Here is a 9,418-nt window from a genome sequence, read left to right on the forward strand (position 1 = left end):
CATTCATAGAATTTTGATGCTCCAAAATTATGTGAAAAAACAACAATTAAATAAGTCTAGTATTGCTCAACATTGTTGGGATTCGAATCACTCTTTTGATTTTAACTCTTATCAGATTATCCAAAAATGCCCCAATTCATCAGATCTTGACTTTTGGGAATCCTTTCATATTTTGAGGAACAGTTCTAACTTAGTTAACGATCTTAGTTCAGTTCCATATTTTTCTAACATTTGGCTCCCATATCTTTAATACTCCCCCTTTTTTCCCACTCATTTTTATCTATCTTCCTTTGTTTATTTTTACCTTTTTGTCTTGATTGACACCCCCCCCCCAATTTTCTTCTATTTATCTTTATTTTTCCTTTTTTCGAATATTTTTTGTTTTTGTTTATTTTATTTCATGGTTTTCCATTCTGCTTTTCCTTTCTTGCGGTTCACGGTTACTGACAATTTCTTTTTTGTTTGTTTAAGCTTCGGCTTAATCCTTGTCCAATTGAATTCTTTCTTTCTGGATTCGTACCTAAGAGAAAGCTCCTGGCCTCTGCTTGCATTCCTATTGGTTCCTGATCGGTTTATAACTTTGTCATTGGTGGTTGGCTAATCCGCTGTTTTTATCTTTTAAGCTGCATGCTTATCTGCTCTTGGCTTTTGTCGGATGTCTTTTCATCCATAAGCTCATTATTTTTTGCATTGAAAAAGGCGTTCCCTGTAACGCCGAAACACGTGTCTGCTGTAATATCCCTATTGTTAGTATGGAGTCCAAAACGAGTTTCTCCAACTATCTCAAAAACCCATTTCTGCAGATACTGCCATTTACCTACTTGCTGCAGTATTGACTTTCAGTGCGATTGCCATCTTTGCACTAGCGATTGCTGTTTTGATCTCATTAACTGGCTCGCAAATAATGACAACGATGTTGTAATCCAATGGAATTTTTCCTGCTGGAGGATTTATTGCAATGAGGCTGTCATATGTTTGGCTAAGAAAGGAGCTTCTGTATATCAAACATCACACAACCTGTTTTCTCCTACAGCTCCATAAGGCTAATTGTTACGTGCACCTTCAGGAACTCTTTCTCTCAAGAACTCAAAAATCGAAATAAACCATGAAGTAGACATATTCTGGAAGTACCCTAATGACCTGTTGCTATCTGTTGCTGTACTCCGTCATCTGTCTGGTTATGATTGCCTCCGTAAACATGTCCATCGAATCAATGTCGCTGCTGGCTCTCTTTGTCCCTTGTGTATTTGTAGGGGAAGATATGGATCTGTCTCATCTATCCAAATGTCCTGTTCTTGCTTGGATTCCGATCTGGGAGTGATACTGGGAGGATAGCAACGCCCTGGGTTTATAGATTCACTGTCATCAATTTTACTTGTCTTTTTTGTTCGGTATTTTTATTGATGTACAACTGTCTTAAATACTTGTCGCTGGAAATTTGGAAAAAAAAAAAACGAAAAAAAAAAAAACTAAATTTTGATTAGCATATAATGCTTCTGTAGTTTTTCTTCACTTTTATGCCAATAGATGCAACAGCATCATAAAGTAACAGGAAGAGGAGAGGGAGTTAAAAATTGAGAATCGAAGTTACTCTGAATATATCAAATTTAGTACATGTTGTCTGGCTGCAAATATTAATATCTGAAAAATACATAAATAGGTAAATACATAAATAAGGCATTAGGCTTGCGTATTCCGCCAGATTCAAAACACAAGTAACTATTTTTCATAATTCCACTAACGGAGTTGAGTAGGTGTGTATTTTATTTTTTCAGAATCAGTATTATACAATGAAAACACTGGAATAGATCACAGCAATTTGTATCGTTTTCTTCCAATAATCAATTGGACTCTAAAGGAGTCATGAAGAAAATTGACATTTTGTAGCATGCAATCACAGTTACTATTTTTAAGTACTTTAATGCAAATAATGATTGTTATAACGTTCAGTTGCTTTATCTGTTAAAATAATAAGAAATCATCCCAGAAAAAGCTGTTGTCAATGATTTCAATCATATTGGCTTGCTATTCGAAGTAGTAGGGGCAAGGATACATATCCCTTCTGATTACAAGCTATTTGTCCCACTTACGGCTCGTCAGGGTGATATGCTCCGTGTTAAAGGTTATTTTCTTGAGTTGAAATAAATTAAAGTGTACTACAGTATCTTGGACGAAAACTTTAAATTAGCGATTATTAAGGTACATTCAGACTTTATATTCACTGCATTCAGACTCTTTTGAAAATGCCTAAGTTTTCGGTAATTAGGACTTTTTTATGTTCTAATAATCTCACCTTAAATTTATTTCTCACCACTCATTTTTTAGTTTAAAAATAAGGAAGCGTTTCTAACGCATAAAGACAAGTAGAAAATGAGTTTCAAACTCTTTTTTCAAAACATAAAGAAATTTTGGTCACAAAGGGTTAAGTCGCAAACTTTCAATCCATAGCCATCACAACCAAATGAAATTACCTTTCCACTACTGCATCTCAAGCATACTTTACCCGTCCTATGGGGAAATCCTTTCTGAAGAATGTCTCCACTAGTCATTCGAATAACATTTCCACTCGATTACAATGTCCTCCGAACGGCAGGTTAAAGGGAGGGAAATGATTTATTCAAAACGGACGCTCCGCAACTTTAACATCCCTATTTAGATTGTCCTTTGACGATCAGAACCAGGAAACCTCTCTTTTATGATCCCTGATAATAAGGAACTGCGAGAGATATTTTAAGGACCTATGTGCGTAATGCAGCTCCGATGGTTCATTTCGACTGAACAGACGAATTAATTCCGTTTAAATTTTGTGGAATGAATTAATCATGCGGGAGAACTTTTGAAGAGATTTTCCAACTGTATTGAGATGCTTATTGCGGATTTATGCTGATGGAATTATAACAAAGCGAACCTTTCTCGTGAATCTTCCAGGGAGTTATAAATTTTGTCCGCTCCAAAAGTAGTGTCTAAATTTAACCATTTGATGGCAAATGAAGAAAGGTGTTGAAATTCGGCAGAAGAACTGATGAAGTGAAGAGCGAAATTAGCAGTCGTCCCGGGTCACAGGGAGAGAAAAGAAAAATAAAATGGCGATTAAAAATTATCATTCGATCAACAACTTCATAAAATAAATTAATGACTTAGAATTGCGCAAAAGACACTGAGTATTTAGTTAATTTTTCTACCCAATCATTATGATAATTAAATTTGATTAAAAAGAACATGTAGTTATTAAAAAGAACATGTAGTTTTGCAGTGTGAGGGAAAAAAGTGGGCATATTTTCAGAAAAGTGGCTACCAATAAAATAATTTTTATTGTACATAAAGTGTTAAAAATCATAAGTACATTTCAAAGTTATGAAATTGGTTTAGTATTTATTCTCCTTTTACAAATTTAAAATTAGATTAACTTTTTATTGGGCTATTGCGCCGTGGGCAGGTGAAGAGCATTAACTTCAAACATTAATTTTTTTTTACACTTTTGTCATCTATTATCCTTTAACTTTACTGTACAAGCTTGTCTATTTGGTCTCCGGCGAAGAAAAGAGTGAAAAAAACGTCTAATTCCAACATTTCCCTATTGTTAGTATTGAATCCAAAACGCGTTTCTTTAAATACTCCATTAGTTTAGTTAATTAATACGAATTTTATTGATAATAATATCATTTGTGATGTTTTATTGATTGGGGCATACTATCTGTTAGAGTAGGGCGTATTGCCTAAATGTCAGGGTAATACGCTCCAAAGCTGCAGTTTCTTGTTTTTTTATGATAAAAAATTTAATACGTATTCGTCAGTACTGTTCGATTTTAGAGGATCTGCGTATACATTAAAGAAAGGCAGGAACCATTGGTGACTAAAGAACTCAACCCATGTTCTATATTATTTATGAAATTGAAGGCTAAGAGAAATGTCTCGAGTTAATTAAGCACTTCAAAATTGTAAAAAGTGTACACTACCAAACAAAAACCCAGATGTAACCTCGGCCGTTCAAATTCCTTTTCTGCTGGGAAAACGTCTCTCCACTGCTTGTTTTTAAGTACAAAACTGGGATTTTGAACTTTCACGCGTGATTTTCTCGAGCACTAGAAGAACTGACATTTCGCCTTTCTTATCTTTCTCTTCGTCTGTCTGTGTTAATATATTTTGCAATAAAAAGTATTTTTAAACGAAATGTACCAAAAATAACCAAATAATAATATTGATATACCTTTAAAGAAACTCACGTTGCTCAAGCAGAATATTCATACGAAGTCTTACCTTTACTTTAGTAAGAAGAAATTTTACTTCACGCCATAACCAAGGGTGACTTCTTAATTTTTGCCTTTTTTAAAACAATAAATTCCAAGAATCATTGTTGACAATGTTGTAAGTTGTAAAAGAGTGTGATGCACAAGCGATGCTTTTCTTCCCACCGACTTATATTTTATTCAGTTTTCACTTTCTGAGTTATATCATAAGTTAAGGATTGTCGCAAAACACAGGTCATAATACCCGAATCCCCAGAAGTAAGAAAAATAATACTAAAAGAAACCTAGTGCTAAAAATGAAGAAAAATAATCCTGCTCAATCGGCTGCAACTCTTAAGAAAACACAACCAAAAGAAATAACGTTAAGTAGAGGTATGAAAAGATAAGGTTCTACTTGACTTATTGGCGTAACTGCGTGGAAAATATTATATGGTTCTTTCTATTAGATAAGGGAACATGCAATTATTTAGCATTCACCACAAAGCCACATAACTGAAGATCATTTTGCAGAAGAAACCTAGCTCCCTAGGCAATACGTATTTTTTTTTAAATAAGGATTTGTACGGACGGGGTGATGTGTAATCGATTAAAACTAGAATGTTGTGGCCATCACCAAACTTACATTGACATCTAGCTTGTGAATTCTTCTACCTAATGTGTAATCGCTACAACCAAATTCAGCTATTCGCGAAAGCGTTAAGCTTTCGGTAATTAGGAAATTGGAGATCTTAATTCATTTGTTAATTTTTTGGCACCAATGCCTGCGCATTGGAGCGCACAGGAATTTTTCAAAGTGGTGGTCCGGGATCGAAGGTTTATCATTCATCATTCTCATATCATATTCCCAATACGCGTTCAAAAAAATGAATATTAATCACTTAGCATTATTTAATAAAATAAAGTTATTAATAACAAATACTTAATTAAAGTACCAAAAAGCACAAGAACGAACGAATTTACTTTTTTCATAAATAAAAATTGAACACCACGAAGCAAAATCATTATTATAGAACGATTTGTGTTCACATAAAGTTCGATTTTGCAGGGGAAGAAAGAGTAAAAAAAGATTTATTTTTTCATTTAATAATTCTGAAATTATTGTTGCCTTTGCTTGGAATTATTTTACGTTATTCGTGCATAAGATTATAGTCAATCAAAAACACTCAAGGGCGATGGGAAAAGTACGGACCCCTGAACCCTCCCCTTGTGTGCACCACTGTGTGCGAGAAATGTTTTTCTTTGAATAAGTAAACATAGGGAAATACAATCTAACCACGAAATCAAAAACTTGGCAATCGGTCATGTTAAGACGATTCCATCTGAATGAAGCTAGCAGGGGAGAAGGGAAAATAGCAATTGGAAATTGAAGCACACTTTTTATAATGTCACTAGTTCCTTAATAACTTATTGCATTCTCTAAGTTGAAAATAAGGGGAAACGAGCAGATATTCTAAGGAAACAACAATATGAAAATAAAATGTTTTCATTTCGTCCGAAAATGTAAGAACAAAATGGTAAGTTAAAAATTATATAGTAAAAAATTTATTTTGTTTTTGTAACGAGAATATAGATTGAAAATAGTTTAGATTAAAAAAGAATATTGCTGTGAACAAATTATCTTTTTTTACAAAACTGCAACAAATAATTAAACGCAAAAGTGCACATCTGTAACGAACTATCACCCATGTTAACTAATAGATGCGTCCATTTCCGCCAACAAAGCGGATGTTTGCCTATTCACATTATCGGTGGTCAGACTGTATGGATTTTCATAGAGTTACTGTAAAAAACAAGGTTCCAAAATAAAATAATTCACTCAAAAATTTGGCGATCGTGCCAATTTTCGAATTATCGAAATATCCAAATAAAAGCAGAATCAAAGAGCTAAAATTGAAAATCATTTTAAAAGTGTTACTTGAATTAATTACAAACGAACATCATAAGGAGTTTTCGTCCTCAATTCTTTATTATTGTCAACGTTGCAATAATCCAAGATATTAAAACGAAAGGGTTTGACGATGATTGTCGATAAATGTTTTTCAAACAATGAATCTCGGTTTTTACTCTGCTCTACCGCGTTTGCTATGCAGCCTGCGTTCCTTCACGGAAAATTTGCTCCAGTTTGTTTCAAACGACTTCCCATAAAACAAACAGATGGGAGAAGTTCCGTTTTTCTTTTAAGACTTTGCTGTATAAAATTTTCAAATTGTGAAAAGCAATCGTAAATCTTCTTCTACGATAGCGGTGAAATGTTTTGTTTTCGTAAGTTTGGATTAAGCAATGGATATTTCGTTCAAGGAATATAAGCCTTGGCACACACCACAAGGATTCTTCTTGTTATTTCTTTTTAATGAGACACTTTTCTTTATGAATTTCAGATATTCTCAGTGAAAGTTAAACTATCTAGGAACAGTTCAAACAAAAATTTAATTTTTAGTTTTGCTTCCGTTGTCTATTTTTAATTAAAAGCGACTTTTATGATGCAAAATTTAAAATATTTGAGCAAATGGTGTAAAAGTATTAAAAATGTAAACTTTTTTTTTCAAATAATTTATTATAATATTTATGCAATAAACATATGCATTGCATGTATTTTTTTTATATTTACTTCATTTGAAAAATGTAATTTTCTACAGTTTCACGTTGTGAAAACGAAAACAAAAGTCTTCTTTACTTATGCAGTTTCTACAATTTTCTTAGCTTGAAGTCCCGTCCTAAACATTTGAAAGATTTATTTTTTTTTCCTACATACCTTTTCTTTTGCGTTGAAAAAGTGGTCCCTTCTCCCTTGTAATCCAGATACACGCTAGCAAATTCGTTTGACATTTTTACGATGTATTATATTCTTTTATTGTTCAAACGCAAATATAATATGTGTTCAATTCTTATGTATATTGTTTATTTTACAGCTAGCCTAATGTTCTGCACTGTAATATTCTATGCAGTATAATAAAGTATGGAAAATGTATGAGGCTATGAAATAAAAATGTGGTGCATTTAATCATTCAGAAAAAAAGATTTCTGCTTGAAAGTTTCACTACGCTTAGTAAAACAATGTGTTTTACATCATATTTCTCACAGGATTCAAAATACACTTAAACACGGAAATAATATGAACCGAGGTACTAACTTTTTTTAAATGACTTAACTTCTTAGTTTGAGGTAACTATACAAATCTGTCCCCTTTTTCTTTAGTACTTTGTCAGTAGTTGCAATAATCCATTTAAAATATGTCTGGAACAGTAATAGAGAAACTGCGGATCAAACTTACCCTGAATGACAGTCCTTTTATCGTTTAAATATCTCAGTTAATTATTAAGCTTCAATCTTGTTGTTATTTTTTTCATTACTTACTGTCGTAATATACTTATTTTACCATACCTCGTTTTGGAAGGGAAGTCCATTGAAGAGTTTTAATTGAAGTTACACGTTATTTCACTTCGACTTTAAAAAGCAGTAGACGAAGACATTAAGCCATCCTCCTACAAGCAAATTTACGATTAAATGAAACTGAAAATGGCACCGGTTTTGTTCTTCCTGTTTTCTCCCTTTCCGGGTGCCGAGTGATGCTCATCGCAATTTACATAATTACCTCCGACGTAGTTATTTCGCCTTTTGATCATTAGTGAAGATCCGAGCTTCAATTGAATTGAAAATTTTATGTTTGTTCATTTGGGTGATTCCAGATTCGTCATTTGCGAGCCGAATGTTGATTTCTTTGATTAATTATCCATGTAACGAAAATATTGGAATTTCATTTCGTATGCAACACCATCTGTATTTAGTTTAGGTGAAAGAGTTCTTGTGTTTAATCTGGGATTTATGTATCGCTGAATCACCTGATTAAGGCATTGATTGAGCAGTATCGCTTCGAAGGATTTTAGTTTTCAGAAAGTGAAACTTCTATCAAAGGTCTAGAGCTTGTGCTGTTGCAAGTGCCTATCCAGTCTTAAACAGCATCTATTAACCTTTAAGGACGATAGGACACGTATACACCCTAAGTTCAAGATTTTTTTTGACAATAAACAAACACAAATCTTCTGATAAATAAAACTCAAACGCCAAATATGTAGGGTAGATCGGGGCACGTTTACGCAGTGCCCTTTTTTCAAAATGAATTATAACTGGAGAGCCAATAGTCATAACAGATTGATGCAAGCCCTAGACAATTTTCTCATAAGTTCTTGAGCATCAATCGAGCTTCGGTTTAGCACGCAGAAAGAATAATCTGTTTTCTACCAAGTTTAGAAAATTTTGTGTTGAACGTTTTGAAGCTTATTGTGAATAAATAATACTGAGTTAAGAAAGAACAAATATACAGGGTGTTCCGTTTTAACCTGCAAAACTTTTATTTCGCAATCGTTAGTCCTAGATGTATACTTCCATTTGCAAAAATGTTCAAAATCAGATGCAGGGTTAAGATATTGAAAGTTTGACGCAACTATAAAAATGAGTCAAGAACTACAAAATGTAACTTTTTTTACGGGCCCCAGGTCCCCTAAACTAATATTTAGTGAAATAATCTCTATTTATTACTATTACTGACACAAAAAACTTGACATTTGTGCGGCCAAAACTCAAGGAGATATTCCAGTTCAAAGTTTTAAGGGACTATACAGAAGATGAGATTGGAACTTATCACCCTTTCAGAAGAATGACAGGTCGTCAAAGTTTGAAAAACAAGTTGTTTATATTTTTCATTGCTATTCAAAAATAAATGCAAAAGTTGTGCCGTGATACGCAAAAACACACTACGAAACCTCGAACTATTAAATCACACTCTATACACACATATTATTTTAAACACTTGTTAACTGCTATATTTCCACCCAAAAGATATTATTGAGGGCGAGTGAAAAGTGGTGTAAGTCACAAAATGCTGCGTTTCATATCTTAATGACTATTGGTCATACTAATTTCAAACTTTTTGTGTTGGAATTACTTTTTAATGGAGAAAATTTCCCTAAATGTAAGTTAGGAGACCTGGGGCCGTATAAAAAAATTAAATTTTGTATTTTTTTGAATAACTTTTCTTTTTACTTTAAACTTTCAATATCTTAACTCTGAATCTGATTTTAAACATTTTTGCAATTGGAAGTATACATCTTGATTTTTGCAACCGTTAGTCCTAGGTCTTGCAGGTTAAAACGGAACACTCTGTATAAAAAATA

The sequence above is a fragment of the Uloborus diversus genome, chromosome 5, assembly GCF_026930045.1.
Source record: "Uloborus diversus isolate 005 chromosome 5, Udiv.v.3.1, whole genome shotgun sequence".
Taxonomy (NCBI): domain Eukaryota; kingdom Metazoa; phylum Arthropoda; class Arachnida; order Araneae; family Uloboridae; genus Uloborus; species Uloborus diversus.